Source organism: Leptonychotes weddellii, chromosome 6 (genome assembly GCF_054177405.1).
Source record: "Leptonychotes weddellii isolate Sample4059 chromosome 6, ASM5417740v2, whole genome shotgun sequence".
Classification (NCBI taxonomy): domain Eukaryota; kingdom Metazoa; phylum Chordata; class Mammalia; order Carnivora; family Phocidae; genus Leptonychotes; species Leptonychotes weddellii.
The window spans coordinates 53,744,675-53,766,218 of record NC_138374.1 but is presented as its reverse complement, the minus strand read 5'-3'; the positions used below and the strand labels follow the sequence as shown (position 1 = coordinate 53,766,218).

General features: G+C 35.5%; 1 protein-coding gene and 1 pseudogene across 2 annotated transcripts in view; both read right to left on the bottom strand.

Moving 5' to 3' along the window:
* CTNNA3 (catenin alpha 3) overlaps positions 1–21,544 on the bottom strand; it is a 1,573,809-nt gene that overhangs the window by 281,952 nt on the left and 1,270,313 nt on the right. The gene's annotated exons all lie outside the window — the stretch shown is intronic.
* Positions 5,309–5,445, bottom strand: LOC115944579 (U2 spliceosomal RNA; annotated as a pseudogene).

Genomic DNA, 21,544 nt, shown 5'->3' with positions numbered 1-21,544 from the left:
CAAGACTGTTGAATCACAGATCTGTACCTCTGAAACAAATAATGCAATATATGTAAGAAAAAAAAAAGAAGATAACAGGAGGGGAAGAATGAAGGGGGGGAAATCGGAGGGGGAGATGAACCATGAGAGAGTATGGACTGTGAAAAACAAACTGAGGGTTCTAGAAGGGAGGGGGGTGGGAGGATGGGTTAGCCTGGTGATGTGTATTAAAGAAGGCACGTTCTGCATGGAGCACTGGGTGTTATGCACAAAGAATGAATCATGGAACACTACATCAAAAACTAATGATGTAATGTATGGTGAGTAACATAACAATGAAATTTAAAAAAATGAAGCTGCTGAGGTCTCAAGATGCAAATAAAGAATGCAAAGAAATGCATTTGGTGAAATCTGAGCAAAGGCCAAGTAATACTTCTCAATTAATATGTTTCATGTAATTTTTATTATAAACATGTATATTTAAATTTGTATATTAAGTAATTTGCAAATATTTAACTATTTAATCTACACTCTGAAATATTGTTTTTAAAGATTTTATTCATTTATTTGACAGAGAGAGAAAAAAAAATGAAGTCAGGGGAATAGCAGAGGGAGGAGGAGAAGCAGGTTCCCTACTGATAGGGAGCCCGATGCAGGGCTCAATCCCAGCCGAAGGCAGACGCTTAACCTACTGAGCCACCCAGGTACCCCTACACTCTGAAAGATTTTATAGTTAATTTGGCCAATTAAAAAATTCTGTCCTTCGTAAAATAAAAGATTGGCTTATATTATGAAGTATTTCTATTATGGGCATATATCACAACATAACCTCTGTCATTCAAGTAATAAAAGATAGAATCAGAATAACCAACATCTGCCCACAGGCACATCCTGGGCTTTTAACTACTTTCTACTTAAAATGTATATCTACTTTACTACATCTAAATTTTTGAATATAATCCACAAAATAAAATTATACATTGGTAGTCTTTAATACTTTTTAAATTCAAGTATAATTAACATACAGTGTGATATTAGTTTCGGGTGTACAAAATAATGATTCAATGATTCTATATATTACTCAGTGCTCATCACTGTAAGTATACTCTTAATCCCCTTTGTCTATTTCACTCATCCCCCAACCCCTCCTCTCTGGCAGCCACCAGTTTGTTGTCTGTATTTAAGAGTCTGTGTTTTTGTTTGTCTCTTTTTTTTCTTGGTTTGTTCATTTGTTTTTGTTTTTGTTTTTTTCTTAAATTCCACATTGAGTGAAATCATATACTTGTCTTTGTGTGACTTATTTCACTTAGCATTATACCTTCTGAGTCCAACCACGTTTTTGCAAATGGGAAGATTTCATTCTTTTTTTATGGCTGGGTAATATTTCATTATATATATTCATATATATATATATATCTCACATCGTCTTTATCTATTCATCTATAAATGGACAGTTGGATTGCTTCCATATTTTGACTATTATAAATAATGTTGCAGTGAACATATGGGTGATATGTCTTTTCAAATTAGTGTTTTCATTTTTTATGGGTAAATACACAGCAGTGAAATTACTGAATCCTATGGTAATTTTACTTTTAATTTTTTGAGGGATCTCCATACTGTGTTCCATAGTGGCTGTACCCATTTGCATTCCCACCAAAAGTGCACAAGGGTTCCCTTTTCTTCACATATTGGCCAACACTTGTTATCTGTCTTTTTTATTCTAGCCATTCTGACAGGTGTATAGTGATATTTCATTGCAGTTTTGATTTGTATTTTCCTGTTGATTAGTGATGTTAAGCATCTTTTCATGTGTCTGTTGGCCATTTATATGTCTTCTTTAGAAAAGTGTCTATTCAGGTCCTCTGCCCATTTTTTTATTCAGATCATTTGGGTCTCTTTTGGTGTTGAAGTCTTTAATACTTTTCACAAGCAGCCTCTTGGCAAATGAAAGGATATGTATGTATATTCAGTTGACATGTACTTCCTCAGAACTCAGTATAGTTTGGTGAGTGCAAAGAAGTAATATCTAACCACAATTCACCTTAAAGGAAAAAGAATATAAGACTAGCCAAGGAAGAAAATAAGCTTCCCTAATATATAATTCATAATGCTATTATTAATATATATTGTTCTAAAAGGTATGTATTTTGATCCTTAAAGGTCATGCTGTGATTTTAAGACAATTCTGAAATTTATTCATTACATTTCATGAAAAAAAAATGTGTCTAGGCATTCCAAGAAGGAGCTATTTTACTGTATGAGGTTGGTACACTTTTGTATAATATGCAACCAAAGAGAGCAGTGTTTCTTTTTCCCAAAGAAGAACATTATTGAAAATAGACAATGTATGATTCCCCCAAGATATCTGGATAGCCATGGAATAAGCTAGAGAACATAACATTTTCCAAAATGTTATGCATACCTTAGCCACGTATCTTGCTCTCATGTTAGTCTTACCTTCAAAATGAGCCCATCTTTCAGACATGCCATCAATTTATCTATTTTGTCAAAAAACAATGTTTAAAAGTGTTGCCCTTTACATCGTGAAACTAACCATGGCAAGAGGTGAGAAATGGAGTAGGCAAGATGTTTACTGAATATATTAATTTATTTAGCTCTAGGTATCATAATTGTTTTTTAAATATATGAGTTCAAATTTTTTTTAAAAAAATGAGGGCTGGTGGTGATCATCTAGCTCTCACCATACTCTTGTGCTCATTTGGATTGAAATGGTGTTGCAATACCCAAATCACTATTTTATTTATTTATTTATTTATTTTATTTATTTTTTTTAAAGATTTTATTTATTTATTTGAGAGAGAGAGAACAAGAGACAGAGAGCATGAGAAGGAGGAGGGTCAGAGGGAGAAGCAGACTCCCTGACGAGCAGGGAGCCCGATGCGGGACTCGATCCCGGGACTCCAGGATCATGACCTGAGCCGAAGGCAGTCGCTTAACCAACTGAGCCACCCAGGCGCCCCACCCAAATCACTATTTTAAAAGTAATTTTCTACCTGATGTATTTGTTCACATTAATAAAAAATTGTTTTGCTGTAGTCATTCATAGCCGCTGAAACAGCAAAATGCAAGCTAGTCCAAGATGATCTAATTTGTACTTGCCATCACAATATTTCTTCCAGGCACAATCAGCCACTCTGTCAGCATCAGTGAATCTCCTCTCTGTATGTTTAATGAGAAAATGTGGAGAAAGAATATCAAAAAATATTTTTATCAGGGCTCAATTTTCCATCCCACTTAGAGTTTCAAGATTCCCAGGCAGTAGATGAGGCTCAGGCAAAGGTGAAAAGCAGCTAATGATTTTGGTTTCTTATTTCTGGAGTAAGAACTAGGTAGATAGATGGAGAGGGAAATTGTATAGGATTTAGTAATTCTGTAGCTATTCAAACACAGGAAAGAAAAATGAAAAGAATTTTAAACTCGCCAATGCTGTTCCCTTTACATATTCACAGGAAATAGATTACAAAGACAAATAAAACCTCAAATGATATTGAACTTCATGAGCATTCCTAGACAGATAATATCCTAGAACAATATAGTAAAGCTTTCGCTAAATCATAATATAATCGTCACTAACTAATAATAATTAAAATAAATAGCATTTGTAGAGTACTGTGCAGTTTGAAATTGCTTGGATACATACACCATTCTGTATTTATATCATCCTTAGCAAACACAAAAAAACCAAACCTCCCCAGGATGTTTTAAGAAAAAAATTGTTCAATGAAATCAGTTTGGAAAATTGTACTTAAAGGAATTTAAAAAGGTGAGATAAAAAGACTATAAATCACTAGAAAGCAGAGTCAGTTTACATTGAAAAGTAACTTCTTTCTGGCCTTGTATTTTGTTCACGTGTACCATTTTGTTTAACTACATGATGAAATGCCACTATTTCCCTCGCATACATCCCACATACTCCACATTCCCACATAAGCACCATCGTCTCAATAATATGAGGATTCTCCTCTCCCAGGCACCAGGGGCATCAATGCCCAAGGAATACAAGACTGGGTGGCTTTAGTCTCCTGCACTTCACTATCTACCCAGGCTCCCACCAAGACCACCCTGAGAATATTCAGTGGAAAACTGGTATGCTATTTATGCAAATGTATATTTCTGAAAGTTCTCCAACCCCATCCTCATCTTCTCAGGAGGTGGCAGTATTTAAACTGCAGTTTAGAAGCTCTGCATGTGTCACTAAGTAAGATATTGCTGCAGTTAAAGTAATAACAGGATTTCTGCTATGTCATACCAATTTATCCATTCAGTAAATAAGGAAAGGCCCTACTTTATCCCAGGCACTGTTCTAAGATTTGGGGATATATATGTGGGAGGAAAGACAAAAATATAATGAATGGGGACACCTGGGTGGCTCAGTCGGTTAAGTGTCTGCCTTTGGCTCAGGTCATGATCCCAGGGTCCCGGGATCATGCTCCTCATCAGGCTCCCTGCTCAGTGGGAAGCCTACTTCTCCCTCTGCCCCTCCCTCTGGCCTTTCCTTTGCCCCTCCCCCTCCCACTGCTCATGCTTTCTCTCTCTTTTATTTATTTATTTATTTATTTATTTATTTATTTATTTATTTATTTATTTCACAGAGAGAGACACAGCGAGAGAGGGAACACAAGCAGGGGGAGTGGGAGAGGGAGAAGCAGGCTTCCCGCAGAGCAGGGAGCCCGATGTGGGGCTGGATCCCAGGACCCTGGGATCATGACCTGAGCCGAAGGCAGACGCCCAACAACTGAGCCACCCAGGCGCCCCTCTCTCTCTCTCTTAAACAAATAAATAAAATCTTTAAAAAATGTAATGAATGAGTAAATGTGTGGTATTTTACAAGGAAAGAAATTCTATAAATTGCAAGGGTAAGAAGGATGAGTGCACATAACAGGGGACAATTAGAATCTTAAATAAGGAGATTAAGGTACATCTCACCAATAAGGTCCATTTGGAAAAGAGGTGAGGGAGATGAGGGAGAGGTGCATGCATGCGTATGAGATAAAAAAATGCAATTCAAAGAGAACAGGTATTTCCAAAGCCCTGAGGTAGGATCATACTTGGCATGTTTGAGAAACAAGAAAAAGGTCAATGTAGAGAAGTGGGTGGATAGAAGGTAGAAGATGCAGACATTATAGGTGTCTTAGAAGACAATATGTTTTAAAAGGCATGAGAAAAACACAAGAATCAGAGATAAGCCCATTTTCCATATCTCCATATTTTATAGTAATAAGTTAGGTTCTGCTTACAAATTGGGGCTATAGGATAGTAAGTGGACTCAGGAAAACTTGAGCATGTGTTTCTCATGTTTGGTTGAAATATGTATATGTCATGGCAAATATCTATGCATTTTCTGTATGATTTAATAAACATTTCAGTCTATACTCTAAGCAACTTTTAAACTGATAAGAACAGATACTACACTTGATCTTAGCCAAAAGGCCGAGAAGCGATCTAAGCAACTTTTATAGGAGAGAGAGAGAGAGAGAAATATATAATAGCTAAGAATGCTTTTCTCTAACTTCGTGCTTTTTTCTGGTTCTCATATCTCGAAAACACAAATATATTACTTGATATAGATTTGTAAGAAAATTAATCTAGCATATAACATCTAAGGTGTGTTAAATTAATTTTTAATTGACCGTTTAAAGTAATGGCATTGTACAAAACCAGCTGGAGTAAAATAAGAATAAATAGGGGAAAGGATCTTTAGGCACTGAAAAACAACTGTGCCATGTATGGTAGAAAAAGCTTAGGTATGCTAGAAAGCATGATTTCAATATACAGCTGCTAAAGGAGAAAAATAACCATGATCCTTTAGTATCTTTCTATAATTTAGTAAAGCAAACAAGATAATAAAAACATCAGATTCGGAATCTTAGCTTACTGAAATAATCAAGCCTCAATTGGGTCAAGGTTCTTGCATTAAAAACAAAAGGGTACAATTTTTTTATCCTGATAAGGAAAAAAAATCTCCAGTTATTACATGATTTCTTAGGCTTAGCAATAAAAAAGAATTTCTTTAGAGGATGGCCTATTTCACAATTCTGGGGAAAAGCCACTGAATGGATATGAATATTTCTTTTAATCAATGCTTACGATGATGTTAATGTTATTTTCAGGTAGCCAGTAATTATACCTTTAGCCTAAATAAATATATACATTTTGGTACACTTATTTTTACAGACATTTAAATTTACATGATGTGTCCTTCAAAGCTACACTTACTACAACAACATAATATGGGTTTTTATAATGCAGTAGGTATCAGCATGTCTTGCACATATATAAAACTCTGCTAAGCAGATGGGGTAAACCATCACAACAAAAACAAAAAAACCCAACATAGCTAACTGTATGAGGTTCACAAAACGATTCACATATAGATTATTTACAAAATGTGTTGAAAACATGATCTCACTGAAAATGATAGAATTATAACATCTCTCTGGGACCCAAGCCGCTTTATAAATGCAGGAAGCCACGTTCTTGGGTGGGTTACCCCCACTGAAATGTTCTCAGATTTTACAGTGTAGAAAGAACACTTCCCATAAACAGAGAGCTCTCTGGGGGCATCTACAGGACTAAGTGGCAACTCTTGGGGAAGCAATGGTTTGGGAACTTTTGGTCATGCTGTATCATTAATGAATTGCCTGATTTATAACCAATGGAAATTTGGAGCTGGCTCCCTTCCCAGAATGCTTCCAAGCAATAGCACAGCAGAAACAGTAACACCCTGGACACAGAAAAAGACAGCAGTTTGAGGAATTAAAAAAATTGAAGTTTTGGCCAAGGCATAAAGATACAACGGATGCTGAGTTCCAAAGAGGGAGCCAGACCTCATGGAGAATATAAAAAGTGAAATAGTAAACCTGAATAATGTAACACTTCAACCTTCGCCACACCAAAGCTCTAAGGCACTCCAGATACGGGACAGCAGATATGGGCAGCATCTGCGCAGAGATTATTTAGGGAGAGAGTCGTGCTGTGAGTAACCCCTCCACACCAAAAGGGAAGAACGGGAAGGTGAAACCCTAATAACTGAGGGCTACAGCTTTCAATGCTGCACTGTTGTAAAGATTCCCAGGTAGTATTTGCATAATGTATTTATTAAAGTTTAGCTTTCTCTCAGGAAAATATCATTAAAACAAGAATGACAAGAGATGTCCTTTTTGCCCTATGTTGTACAAATTGCACCACCATAACCTATAAATGTATCATTTATCACAATCCCTTTGCAAATTTTTTATTAAAATAGCTTTCCTTTAATACTTTTATGGAGTTTCTACTTATAACTTCATAGAATATTTAGATTACCTTGAAATAGACAAAAAATACTTATTGTAATGTTAGGTATCCTCATATTTGCAAAGGAAAAAAAGCAATCCTCATAAATTGTAATGCCCCATATAGTATTTCAAATGTCTTTACTTGCTTTGGTGTATTCGATATAGATTATGGATTTAAAAATTTAAAAAGCAAATAGTAATTTATTCATATATCATGCTAGCTAAGATAAATTAAGAAGCTATATCATTTATATGTCAGGGAAAATTTATAATATTGTACTAGTACTTAAAGCACAGACCATGAACTAATTTAAGACTCCCAAACTTTTTAATTCAGAGCATTTCCAAGTGCCTATGGCTGTAAGACACGTTTCAGGAAGAAGTGACTAAATGCCCAATGCACAATAATGGGTTTAATATGTAAGAAATGGCAGGCTACTGCTTTGCAAAGGACATTTTCTGCTTTGGCCCGTGGCCATATTTACCCAAATTTCTTAGAGGGATTTTTTTTTTCTCCCTTAGAATTGCTTCATGAAAGTGGAATTCAAGAAATTATTTTAAGAGTCATTTAAAATGGGAAGTCAGCAGAAAGTGGGGTTTTGGTTGACAGTAGCCAAAAACATTGTAAGGAGCATTGGAGGCTGTGTAATTTTGAAAGGATTGTGTTTCTATGCATTGTAGTCAGTAGTCTACATGAGTAAAAATAGTAAGAAAAAAAGATTTAGCAGACTGTTGCCAGGGATGCCGGCAGCCTGCCAAACACACAGAGGTAGCCCTATTCCACCTCTTTGTCTTCAGAGTAACATTACCCTTCGCCTGCTAAATAAAAGAAAAGGTGCCCATTGAAATCTGCAGCGTGAAGTCACACCTGCTTAAGTTATGCTTGTTTTCCCTTCATACAAAATATGTGTGTATCTGCTAGCAGGAGGTTAAATCCTTACCTAGCATATAAATTATAGAAAATATCATGTTAATTGTGGACATGACAATAAAGACATAAAATCTTAGTTAATTGTACTCCATTATATTGTTTGTATCTGACAGTAAATTGGGATAGTTGCATTAAATTTATTTTTGCTGCATTTATATATACACATATGAAGAGAGAGAGAGAGGCAGAGTGGGGGATGGGAGCATGCAGCCTGGAGAGTTCAAGACAATGTATTCTCCGTGTTTCAAGAAGTAAGGGTTGCTTCCTGTCTCTTATTGTCTCTTATAACTGTTTGGTTAGGATAGTTTCTAATTTTCTCTCACATTACTTATCTTTTAGGTATTTCAGGAAAGAGAGAAAGAGAATACATATCACCCAATTAGTGTATTTTCTGAACATGAGGAGAAAAGAGAAAAAATAGTGCTTCCTTCCGATTTTGTAATGGAACATATTAACCTTGTCTCTTTGGAACAAGAAGTCTATTTGTTTGAGGAACTGAGCAACCTCCTAGAAAGGAACTCATTCTCTGTGAAATAGAAGTGATGTGCATAATCTGTCCAAAAATGCAGGTTGGTTGCCCGAGGGTAGAGGAGATTCTCAGTATAGTGTGATGATTTCCCTTGAAGTACCCCCAGCCTGATTCCCTATAGACGACTCATGAGTGAATCTTCGAAAAAAGGGACACATTCTGTTGTTGTGGAGTATAATTCAATACTTGAAAAGAACAAAATGGAAGAAGGATCTCTTTCCAATGTGGCTTCAGTACCCAATGGAATCTGATGTGCACAGAGTAATGGGCAACAAATGACAAGGTGAAGTAACCTATAGGAGGTGAGAGTACCTAGAAAATGTAGCACAACTTCAGAATGGCTGAATGCATGGCTGCCATCATGAGCCAGTGCATAACACAGAATGTTCATGAATAAATCTGAAGGGAAACAGTAGCAGAGGAAAATATAGGTGCTGGCATATTGAGTTACTGTTTATTCAGTGATTAAGCCCACATAGGCAATGTACTATGCCCTTTACAAACATTATCTCATTTGATCCCCATAGTAAGTTTTTAAATTAGGTATTATAATTCCCATTTTGCACATGAGGCAAGTTATTATTTAAAAGCAGGTGTTTTCAAAGTACCCACTTACAGGTATCCTCCTCCTTTCACACTCGAAAACATGCAATGACTCTATCTCTAGGGGCTGAGGAAATGGAAATGTTGGATTATAAATCAATATTAGAAGAGCAAAAGCAGGAAGTAATGACATTAATAAAGAAGTTATAAATAGAACAACACATGATAACAGTTTAGAGGAAGAATGAAGGGGGGAATCGGAGGGGGAGACGAACCATGAGACACAATGGACTCTGAGAAACAAACTGAGGTTTCTAGAGGGGAGGGGGTGGGGGGATGGGTTAGCCTGGTGATGGGTATTAAAGAGGGCACCTACTGAATGGAGCACTGGGTGTTATATGCAAACAATGAATCATGGAACACTGCATCAAAAACTAATAATGTAATGTATGGTGATTAACATAACATAATAATAAAAATAAATAAATATAAAAAAGTAAGTATAAAAAATATATACACACTCCTAAAGTGGTGGCAGAGAGAGACCGTTAGCTATATTTCGAGGAAGATGCGGTCCAGCTGCAGCGGAGCTCAGAGTTTCTGATGCTGCTCCTGACTCCCTGTTGTTCGCTCTCACAGAGAAACAGGTGGGTCAGGAAGCTACACTGCAGCCCTGGCTTTTAAAGATACGGAAGGACACCTGTGGAACCAGAGGTGGCGATTCACCAAATTAGAATTACTCCAGCCAACAACACGGTAAAATCTTCAGAGAAGGTATGCCCTAACTTGATGAGAGGGCAAAGGAAAAGAATCTCCAAGTAAAAGGACCAGTCCAGATGCCCACCAAGAATCACTGAGAATCGGTGAATGTTCTAAGACTTGGTATCATTTTCAGGTGATGATCCACAAACGACTCATTGATTTGCACAGTCCTTCTGAGACTGGTAAACAGATTACTTCCATCAGTATTGAGGACGTTGAAGTCACCACTGCTGACATTTAAATCAATCTTTTTAATAAAATGATTATCAGTTGTTTACAAAAATAAGATTCAAAATGAAAATATAATTTAAGGTCCAAGATAAAACACAATGAAATTACTAATGGTACTAAATAAGACCACTGAAATATGAATAACGTAAGAGCTGGGACCAATAGTTTAGATAAGTATCAAAGGCTTATGTCATGGCTACACCCAAGAAGGAAAATCAACATTTCAAGAATGCCACTCCCAGATTATGGAGGGCACTTGTGATGAGCACTGGGTGTTGTATGTCAGTGATGAATCACTAAATGCTATTCCTGAAACCAATATTACACTATATGTTAACTAACTAGAAGTTAAATAAAATTTGAAACAAATGAACAAACAAAAAGAATGCCACCCCCTGGTAAGAATAACATAAGCTATAAGTTACCCATTGACAATTAAATTCTGGAAGGACTTCACTCTCCCCTTCTGCCCTTCCCACACCATCTCTTCACCCCTTTTTTGTACAGATTTGAAAAGTAGGACTGAAGCAAGGAAAGGTAAAATCTTAAGCCTCCTGAGCTTTCACTTTCAGGTGTTTTCTTTCTAGTCTCCGTGTATAATTTTTGTCACCACAAATTATCCTAACAAATTAACTAGGATCTTCTAAACTAATAAAAAATGGTTACGCAGTTTATCCACAGTTAATAGGTAACAGAGCTGGGATTTGAAGAACCATGCATTATTTTTTAACCTTTTATTTTGAAATAATTTTATATTTACAGGAAGTTGCAAGATAGTACAGAGTGGTGCCATGCACCCTTTACCCTCTACCCCTCAATGGTTACATCACACATAACTACAGTATAATATCAATATGAGGGAATTGCCATTGGTGAAAAGTGTGTATGTACTTTCATGTCATTTTATCCCCTGTGTAGATTCATGTAACCACCAACACAATCAAGGTACAGAACTATTCCATACCATAAAGATTTCCTTCAGACTACCCTTTTAGAGTCACACCCACTCTCTCTCCTTGACTATCTCTAAATCCTGGTAACCATTAATCTGTTCTCCATTCTATATTTTTATTTCAAGAATCCTGTATAAGTGGAATCATACAGAATGTAACTTTTTGAGATTGACTTTTTGTCACTCAGGATAATGCCCTGAGGTTCATTCAAGTTGTTGCACCTATCAATATTTTGTTCCTTTTATGGGCGAATAGTATTCCATGGTATGGGTAAATCACAGTTTGCTTAACCAATCACATGAACATTTTGATCATTTCTACTTTTTGACTATTACAAAAAGCTTCTATGAACAATTATGTATATATTTTTGCATAGACTTAAATGATCATTTCTCTGAAATAAATTTCCAGAATGTAATTGTGGGATAAGGTAAGTGTATATTTAGCTTTTTTTTTTTTTTTTAAGAAATTGCCATTTTTTCCAGAATAGGGAGCCACGTTTTAAGCACTCTATTTTAGTGCTTCCTAAGTTAAACAAGCCACGTCCATAGTAGCTGTGGTAGCCAGCTTCTAATATGATCACCAGTGATCCCTGCCTCCTCCTGGAATCCACAACCTTGTGTCATCTCTCTCCACATTTTACTAAGAATGGAATGTATGGCCAAGAGATTATGACAGAAGTAATGGTATATACTTCCAAGATTAGGTTTTTTTTCTTTCTCTTTTGTCTCTCTTATTTTCTCATCATTTGTTCTCGAAGAAGCCATGTTGTGATAAGCCCTATGAGAGAAGCCCAGTAGTGAAGAACTGAAGCCTCCTTCCAAAACCACATAGGAGAGATTAGAAGTGAATTTTTCAGCCCCATTAGGTCTTCACAAGCTATAATCCTGCCTAATACCTTGACTACAACCTTATGAGACACCCTAAGCCAAACTCAACCAGCTAAGACACTCCAAGATTCCTAACACACATACACACACACACACACACAGATAATAAATATTGTTTTAAAAAAGTTAAGTTTTGGGCGCCCGGGTGGCTCAGTTGGTTAAGCGACTGCCTTCAGCTCAGGTCATGATCCTGGAGTCCCGGGATCGAGTCCCACGTCGGGCTCCCTGCTCAGCAGGGAGTCTGCCTCTCTCTCTGACCCTCCCCCCCTCATGCTCTCTATCTCATTCTCTCTCTCAAATAAATAAATAAATAAATATCTTTAAAAAAGCTAAGTTTTGTGTGCTTCATTATGCAACCATAAATAGCAAATAAATATTTTGACATAAGAGGTATAATGCTACAATGATAAGAACTTAAAATATGAGAGTGGCTTTGAAAGTAGGGATGCCATGTTGTGTGAGCTGAAAAAACTGCCGGGATTTTGAGATTAGGTTAGACAGAACTGTAGCTTCTCTTTTTTGTGTGTGTGTCTCTCTCTTCCTTTCTCTCTCTCTCTTCCTTTCTCTCTCTCTCTTTTTCTTATCATTTGCTGTGGGAAAAGACATGTTGTGAGTAGCCCATATGGTAAAGGACTTAATCCTCCTGTCAACAGCAACATGAGCAATCTTAGAACCATATTCCTGAATCCCAATCAAGTCTTCATATACTCTAACTCTGGCCAACGCACTGACTGAAACCTAATGAGACAATCTAAACCAAAACCATCCAGCTAAATCACTGCAGGATTCCTGACTCACAGAAACTCTTAGATAATAAATGTATTTTCAAGCCATTAAGATCTGGGGTAGTTTGTTATGTAGCGATATACAACTACAATGTGTAGTTACTCATAAGACTTAAGAATAAAGATAGCCACAAATAGAGAAACATGGATAAGATTTACCAGATGCAGAAATAATTTGGGAAAATTCTATAAAATTGTCCACATTTTAAACACAGCTAAGACATCCATGATATTGTCTCAGAAAGGCGTAATTAGATTGTGGTTATAATTTGGAGAATACGTCTTTAACACACTGCAGTTTACCCTCTTTGAGTAAAACAAAAGGGGTCATTAATGTGTTTATTTCACTGTTCAGGAGAGCAAATATCCTGACCAGGTAGTGCGAATTCACTGGCCCAATGTTTCTCCCTATTGAGGGTAACATAAAACTGATGACACTAGATCATCCAACCAACTCTGGCTCTGTTCACACATTCACCAAGCGACCTTCTAATTATAACCTGGCTCAGTGCACAAATTTTCCTAGAGGAAGACCAGTTCACTAGTTAGTTGGTATTATTTCTGAGCTACTTTGCCTCTGTGACAAAAATCATAAATAAATATTCAGTTTAATTGTTTTCAATTTAAGTGTTTTGTGGCCATGTTAGCAAAAGCCAGCTACCATAATCCTGATCAATTTCTGGATGCCCTGAAAAAAAATGATTTTGTTAATTTTTAAGTCCAAAGAACATGATAACTGTACTCATCTTAACAACTAGTGAGCATGCCCTGGTCTCCATAAAGTCATCTCTGACTTAGCTCACTCTAAATTCAATACTGTTATTATTAAATCTCACTGTGTCATTTATCTAACCAAACAGCACTTATTAATAGCTTTCAGGAAAATTATGAACATAATTCCATTACATTTTTAATAAGATAGCTGAATGAATGAATGATAGGTCAGATAAATTTGTGAATCCCAAGTTCAAAGGAGACATTTTGAATGTATTAACAAGGCAGCATAACAAGCCAGCTGGGGGGTGGGGAACAACAACAAAAAAATACACCTTATGGCATAATGTTTAGTGTGGGTATGTGCTTCAATTTTGTCACCAAGCACAATTTTACAAAGACCTTGTATTTAGAATCAGTGCTTAAAAGCAATTATTTTGCATTTTGGGATTTGCCTTAAGAGAGACAGAAGGCCAGAGGCTTTTCTGGGTTGAGTACAAATTATAGAAGAAAGCCTTGCATTTTTTATGACCTAGGTTACTGTCCAGTCAATGGGTCATTGGACCTTTATTATTTTAATTAAAATTGGTTCACTTTAATGACATAAAATATATTGATCTGAGCCATTCTTTTCAGAGTCTTGAAAATTTTGCTAGAAAGTAGCAGTCTCCACCTTTCTCATGGTATCCATCGATTGTTTAGTCTTTTTCTTTTGGGTGATTCCTTTTTTTTTCTTTGATTTTTACTTCCATATGACTTCTTCTTTTTATTCATGCTTCTTAGTAATTTTATGAAGATGACACTCCACCCCTGAGCAGTATATAGCCAGGAATCATAACTACTCTGTACGTGATAAATTTAGAAAAAACCTTTGCTCATTCAAAATGTCTACTCGTTCCCTGCATTGTTAGTTATATATCTGGATCTTAGCTTCAATATATTTTAATTCAAACTCTGTCATTTGACCACAAGTCCAAAATGATCCTCTTATTTTTTGGTCTTTTTTTCATTTATGTGTTTATTCATTTATTTAAAAATTACTGAGTGCTTACTGTGTATTAAAGAAGTTGGATTTAAAGGAAGGAAGGAAGGGAGGAAGGGGGAGAGAGAGAGAGAGAGAGAGAGAGAAAGAAAGAAAGAAAGAAAGAAAGAAAGAAAGAAAGAAAGAAAGAAAGAAAGAGAAAGAAAGAGAGAAAGAAAGAAATGGATCCTACTCTCAAAGGTCCTGCAATCTAGCAGAAGGGCATGAAAACAAATAGTGCACTAAAATGCTATAGTGTTCATACAGCAGCAAATATTTCAAAATAAAATTCATTATTTTCTAAATGGGTATTCTTTTCTAGACAAAGTTCATCTGGTCAAATGCCCTTGTTTTTTAAAGTTACTTGGTAATAACTGTCCTAACTTTATTATATTTTCTTGATTTGCTATATTTTGAGATATACATAATTAGATATTTGGATTATCATTCCTGCTTTCAGCTCTGAGATACAAAAAAAAAAAAAAGTCTTTCATAAAATATCTGTAAATCCCTTAAGCTGACCTTTAGAACATCCCTGAAATGTATCTTTGGCTCACAATTTTTTGTTTGTAATGTTTCTGGAGATTAGGAAAAATCAATATGAGCCAGCTAAAACAAGTAAGGAGTAAATATCTAAAGAATAATACCAAGTAGCCAAAAGGAAGTTAGCATTTTTTTTGTATACTAGATACTGTTATTTATGAAAGGTAAGTATACATCCATATCATTTTATAGAAACCCTGGCACAAAATATACAATAGAATTTATATTTTGGATTTTAGAAAACAAATGCATTTCTTTCTCTTTCCATTACATGAATAGTTCAACAACCAAAGTTATGATAATTCACACTAGATAGGATTAAAAAAAAAAAAAGACTCTCACTAATCTTGTAACACTTCACACAAGTTTTACCACCAAAAGAATAGGTTCTTTGGAATAGGTTTTTTGGATTTTACGATTGCCAAAAAGCAATTGTAAATCTTCGTTTAATCTAATTTACAGGTGAAGAAGCTGAGGTTTATAAATTACCCAGCCTGTTGATTATTGGCCAGATATAAATGCCCAAGATTATCACATTAATATTTAGTAGGAAGTATTCAGTTCAACAAAGATTTATCCAGTGGAGATTCAGACTTAGACCTGCATAATTCATAGTCCATGCTTTTCCCACTACCCCAGGTAGTGTTAATTAGTACAAAATACTTTCTCCCCAAGGCTTGGTATATGGAAATGTCATATAACTCTTTTCTGCTTGCCGTGATAATAATATGTATTGCAACAATTTTATTCTAAAATATTTCCTTTTAAGTTAGGAATTTCTTTTCAATTTTTCTTCCCACAAGGTGGGTATAGAGGAGAGTCAGACACTGATGGCAATTCTCACCTGCTCAGTTATGCTTTAATGTAATTAAGAAAAGGATGTAATAAAAGACTTTACCTAAAGGTAACTAACATGTTTTCATTAAAGTCCTAAAATGTCTAACTCCAAAAGAGAAGACATGACTCTCCTGAGATATAAGCTAACCATACTATGGTAGCAATTAAATGGTACTATACACTGAAATTTATAATCCTAATGGTTTTTCAAAAGCAGTGTACATTTAGTTCTTAACCGTGATTTTATTTTCTGAATCTAACTTCATTTCAAAAAGCTTTTCCATATAGAAAATTTCATAATGGACAAAACTCACAAGATTTACTGGATCATCAAATACTTTCCTTCATTTCTGATGAAGTCATTTGAAATGTCCTAATAGCCAGTAGTCATCCCTCTAAAACATTGTAGTGGGTTGAGGGGATCCTCCCAAAATAGGAATGCTTAAGAATGTAACCTGACACAGGAGCTTGACTTCTTGGCTCCTGATTTTAATGCTGTTTTCCCTCATTATATACTAAGATATACTCATACAGTATAATTAGTGGTTTTAGTCACCACTCATTTCAAAGTAAAGGGCAAACAAAATTAAATGTCTGGAATGGGTATATATTTTAAATTAATAAAGTTACTTTATTTTATCCTCCCCTTCTACTAGAGAAGCTCACTGCAAAACTACAGTAAATAAACTAGCACTGATTATCCAATTATTCACAAATATGTGTATGATTTAGCTCTATTTGTAAGAATTCCAACAGTGAGAAAGTTAAGAGTTTCGCAGTTATCTGACAAAGCCCCCATTCTCTCTCTAGTCCTCCTTACTCTCAGATTTCAAAAGACCAAATTAGCACTACTGAATAAATTAGCTTAATGCTACATTACTGTCTCTAAGTACATACAACCAGAAAATACGGTTTCACAGTCTAAACAGAGGAGAAGGATCCAGGAAGATCAAAAGAAACACAGCCTGCAATGTGTGCTAGTCACTGGATCATTTGAGGTTTTCAGAGTTACATCCTAACGAGAATGAGGACTTGCCCAAGGTTCAGATGAGATACCAATCCTGGCCAACACCTTGATTTTAGCCCGGTGAGACTGTGAACAGAGAAGCTAGCTAATTTGCACCCAGACTACCGACCCACGGAAATGGAAGGATAATAAATTTGTTTTGTTTTAAACTGTTGAATTTGTCATAATGTGTTATGCAGCAATAGACAATGAATACAATTTATCATGTTTATTCATTAGAAGATTCAGTATTGTAAAGATGTCCATTCTCAAGTCAGTCCAGAAACAGACTGGCATTTATACAGTCACTTGATTTATGACAAAGTTGACCTTGAATTGAAGTGGAAAAGATGGTTAATAGTTGGTGATTAACAGATCTATAGGATAGCCACATGGTCTTGACCTTTATCTCACAACATAGTTAAAAGTCAATTCCAGGTAAACTGTACATCTAAATATAAAAAGAAAAACAATAAAGTTCTAGGCAATATCATGACATTGCGTTCTGGCAATTACTTCTTAAACAAGAAAAAAATCACTAACCATAAAGGAAAAGTCCAGTTGATATATTCAATTTTATTAAAATACAAATTATTTCTCTCAAATAAGCCAACAAGTGAAAAGCAAGTCACTGAGTGAAAGAAGATAAGCATAATACATTTATCTCACCAATGAAAAGCATCTAGAATGTATAATAGTCTTACATCAATAAAAAAAATCAGACTATTCATTTAAAAAATAGGTAAGAGTAAGTATTTCACAAAATTGGTAATTCAAATGGTCAATAAATATTTGAAAAACTTTTCAAAATCCACATCCATCAAGGAAATGTCTATTAAAATGCAGTACCACAAACATCGACTAGAATGGCAAAAATGGAAATGACTAATTACTATCAAGTGTTGGCTAAAATGTGGAGCAACTTAAAAAGCAACTCGTGCAATTCTAGTGGATATAAAATTGATATGAAACTTTAGAAACTGCCAATATCTTCTAAAACTGAATCCATCATACCTAATGACCTAGGACACTCCTAGGTATATAAATCCATTGGAAATATACTCATATATGTGCTAAAAGGTATGTATAAAGAATGTTCATAGTAGCACTAATAGTAATTGCCAAAAGAGAATACTTTTTTCCGAGCATGAAAATGAATGAACCTAGCTAAACAAAAGGTCAATTTTGGGATTTTATGATTGCCATAAAAGGTTGAATCTCACAAACCATTTTGAGTAAAACAAGCTTGTAAGTGTACATACTTGATTCCATTTATACAAACTTTAAAAAATGACAGACAAAACTAATTTATGGTGGTTATTATGAACTGAATATTTGTGCCCCCCTCCCCCCATTTTATATATTGAAACCCTATCCCGCAATGTGATGGGAATAGGAGACGGGGCCTTTGGGAGGTAATCAGCATTAGATGAGTTAATGAGGGCTACCTTCACGAGTGGGATCAATCTTTATGGAAATCATGAGAGAACTTGCTGCTCTCTGCTCTCCACCGTGTGAGAATACAAGAATCTAGCAGTCTGCAACCCCAAAGAGTGCTCTCACCAGAATTCAGCCATGCAGGCACGCTGATCTCAGATTTTCAGCCTCTAGAACTATGAGAAATAAATTTCTGTCGTTTATAAACCACCTAGTCTACGGTGCTTTGTTAGAGCAGCCAGAACAGGCTGAGATAATGGTAGAAAATAATGGTTACTTTCTAGAAAGTTAATGTCTGGATGGGCACCCAGGCATGCCTCTGGCATATTGATGATATCCATTTCTTGATTTCATGGTGTTTTCACTTTGTAAAAAGTCATGAAGCTGTACCTCTGATTTTACACTTCTTTGTATGTTACACTTCAATAAAATATTTCTCAAATAACCCAAATAAATATATATATTTGTTATAAATCAGGAATGAATCAACAAGAATCCATGTCCCCTTATTAAATAGTAGGATTTCTTTCTCCAGTGCCCCCAACAGAGTTAAACAAACATATAAATACACGCACATACATATATACACATACCTGCCAAATATTGTTACATTGAAGAAACACTTATAAAGGATGACTGATGAACATTAATCTTTAAAGAACTTTCACTGTTGCTATGTACCCACATATATTTGTATATATAATCTATAGTTTCTTTGATGTAAAAGATAAGAATTTTATAATATTGTGTTAGGAGTGTTTGAGACTGACCTAAGTGAAATGGTAAACGTCTATACAGTGACCTATATCCTTGAGGCTGGTAAAAAATATAGCAAGGGCAACTCATTATTCTGTGTGGTAATCAGCTTCTAAAATGGTTTCCTAGTATTTACAACTATGTGTGTTCCCCTTCTCTTGAGTGTAGGCTGAATCCAGTGACTTGCTTCTCGTGAAGAGAATACAGCAAAAGTGAGATGTCACTGCCAAGACTAGGTTATAAAAGACTGTGATTTGTTTACCTAACCTGTGCTCTCTAACTTCTCACTTAGTTCCTTCTGATGAGGCATTTGCCATGTTGTGTGAGCTGCTCTTTGAAGTAGCGCACATGGCAACAAACTAAAGGTAGACTGTCCAACAAAGCCTAACAACCTGAGAGGAACTGAATCCTGCAAGTAACCATATGACTATCTAAATATTTGGTAATATTCAATCCTTACGATATCTTATTGGGTTAAGTGAGGGTGCATAACTTCTTCATTCTTAGAGAAAATGTCATAAGGCAGTCTTTATAAATTATATAGACTTTGTGAATCTAAAATCAGAACTATTCATAACTTTCAATGAAAATGTAAAATTATCAGCAATAGGTTTTAGTTTTTTTCTGAAGTAGTTCCCCCATCCCCACTCACTCTATGACAATTAATCCAGGTTTCAGAGAAAAAACACACAGCAGATACAGAAAAAGTATTTTTTGGGGTGCCTGGGTGGCTCAGTTGATTAAGCGGCTGCCTTTGGCTCAGGTCATGATCCTGGGGTCCTGGGATCGAGCCCCACGTCCGGCTCCCTGCTCAGCAGAGGGCCTGCTTCTCCCTCTCCTTCTGCCTGCTACTCTGCCTACTTGTGCTCTCTATCTGTCGAATAAATAAATAAAATCTTAAAAAAAAAAAAGAGAAAGTATTTTTCTAGGTTTATCTTTCTAACATACTTGTGCTCATTTAGAATTTGTTCAGCTGTTGATTTTAAAAGTTCATTTCCTCATGCATAATGGTTATATATAGTTGACAAGAACCTCAAAAACCTAATCTATTTCCATAATTACAAAAACAGGAAAGAGGTTTATATTCAACCAATGTATGTATGTATGGGATCAGTGAGTCTTCCTCTCTATTACCAATTACAAAAGTAATTTACAATACTAGCAAAGGCTTGTGTCTTCACAATTTTCCTATAAAATTCTGTAGCTTGCTACTTGAATTTTTAAGGAAATTGTTGCATTTTGTAAGAATCAAAACACAATTGTTAGGATCAAGCAATGACTTACATGACATAGTTGGCATATTTTATTAGTCTATCTTCTCTAGATGGAATACTAACTATTGAATACAGGATATACCTTTCGTTGCAATTTGAAGGCATTATTAGCCTCATAGTCAACATCTGTTTCATAATTTTCTCAAAATAGCATTTTTTTGAGATCAATAATAGATTTTTGTGATATAAAAAAAGGTATGAATACATAGTATTCCAAATGCAGCAATGATCTACAGTACTTGTAATCTAGGAGTTGCCTGATAGATACAGAATTTTATGAGAGCATTATCAAAGGAAACTAACAGAGTCCAAGAGCTAACCTATAGCAAAGGAAAAGAAATAACTATATAAGAAATTCTTTAAAAATGGCTATTTTCATTAATCATATTTCACTTCAGTTCTAAAATATAAAGTATACTTATATTCTGTTTCAACTTTTTATTCCCTTAGCCCTGGGGATGAAACAGCTAAAGTACTATCTGCTCCATCCCTAGTCTCCCCACCTTGGGGTATTTTACTATTAAAATCAGTGGGTTGACTGTTCACGTTGGAAAAGGCCTAATCTGGGGCACCCGGGTGGCTCAGTCGGTTAAGTGTCTGCCTTCTGCTCAGATCATGATCTTGGAGTCCTGGCATCTAGCCCGAGTCAGGCTCCCTGCTCAGTGGAGAACCTGCTTCTCCATCGGCCCCTCACCCTGCTAGTACTCACTCTCTATCTCTCTCTCAAATAAATATTTAAATCTTTAAAAAATTAAAAAAAAAATGAAAAGGTCTAATCCTACAATTGCTTCTTCATAGTCTCTTTTGGTTCAAAAATGATGCTGATAAAACCTGATAGATTTAGGAACTCTCAATAACAACATATCATCATTAAACAAAAGTACTTTATCATCATTTAGAAAATAAGGCAATTATCACATCACTAGTAGCATTCTACAGTTTACTCAGAAATATCCTTTGAAGAGGACATGTTTCATATTTGCTTTTCATCAAACAGTTTAAGTATTTTCTTTATGAATTTCAAGTGGCACTGATACTGGTTTGTTTGTTGT